Source organism: Sinocyclocheilus rhinocerous, unplaced genomic scaffold (assembly GCF_001515625.1).
Source record: "Sinocyclocheilus rhinocerous isolate Xijiao unplaced genomic scaffold, SAMN03320098_v1.1 scaffold24873, whole genome shotgun sequence".
Classification (NCBI taxonomy): Eukaryota; Metazoa; Chordata; class Actinopteri; order Cypriniformes; family Cyprinidae; genus Sinocyclocheilus; species Sinocyclocheilus rhinocerous.
In genome coordinates this window covers 1-827 of record NW_015624452.1, presented here as the reverse complement: position 1 = coordinate 827, position 827 = coordinate 1, and the positions used below count along the sequence as shown (strand labels likewise).

Here is an 827-nt window from a genome sequence, read left to right as displayed (position 1 = left end):
AGGGCCATCTGTCGAAGAAATAGCCAATAGAGAAAATCCACCAGTTGATAGGCATCTCTGGGATTCGAACCCTGGATCTCCTGTGTACAAGACAGGAGCTTTGATCAGCTAAGCCACAGCGCCCAGGTGAACTACTCCAGGCCAGGGGTAGGCAATTTCGGTCCTAGAGAGCCGCAGACCTGCAGAGTTCAGCTTCAACCCTAATCAAACACACCTGAACAAGCTAATCAATGTCTTCAGGATTACTAATGCTATAGGCAGGTGAGTTTTTTTTCAGGGTTGGAGCTGAACTCTGCATGACTGCTTCTCTCTAGGACTGAACTTGCCTAACTCTGTTCCAGGCCATCATTTTTCGGCAGAAGCTGAGGGGTGGTTTGCAAATGAAACAGCCTACTGGCCTTGCGCTCGATCAAAAGCTGGCCTCGCCTAGGAGATGCCCATGCTCTCCAAAAAGGCACCGCTGGGATTCGAACCCAGGATCTCCTGTTTACTAAACAGGCGCTTTAACCAACTAAGCCACAGCGCCAGCTACAGGTGCTTTTTCTGGGAGGGCGAGTCAGAGGATTAAAGCATCCAGAGAAGAGGCCAGAGACTCGCGGGCAAGGCACTGCATGTGCTAAGAGTGTTTGTTGGTTAAGGCTAGCAGGGATACAGCAAAAACTACTGGTTATGCACACATCAATTTAGAGTAATTTTTCTTACACTGTACAACAATAATTACTTTTTTGCCATTATTGTACGGGGTAGGTGTAGACTTAAATAAAACACAATTGAACAGGTAGAAAAGCAATTTATTGTTAGCTTCCGGTTTTTGCTGTATCCTTTCT

The 827-nt window shown here is 46.7% G+C and overlaps 1 non-coding gene across 1 annotated transcript; it reads right to left on the bottom strand.

Moving 5' to 3' along the window:
• Positions 1-452: 452 nt before the first annotated feature.
• trnat-agu (transfer RNA threonine (anticodon AGU)) lies at positions 453-526 on the bottom strand. Its single transcript has one exon. It is a non-coding gene; the product is annotated as a tRNA-Thr (tRNA).
• Between the last annotated feature and the right edge of the window lie 301 nt (positions 527-827).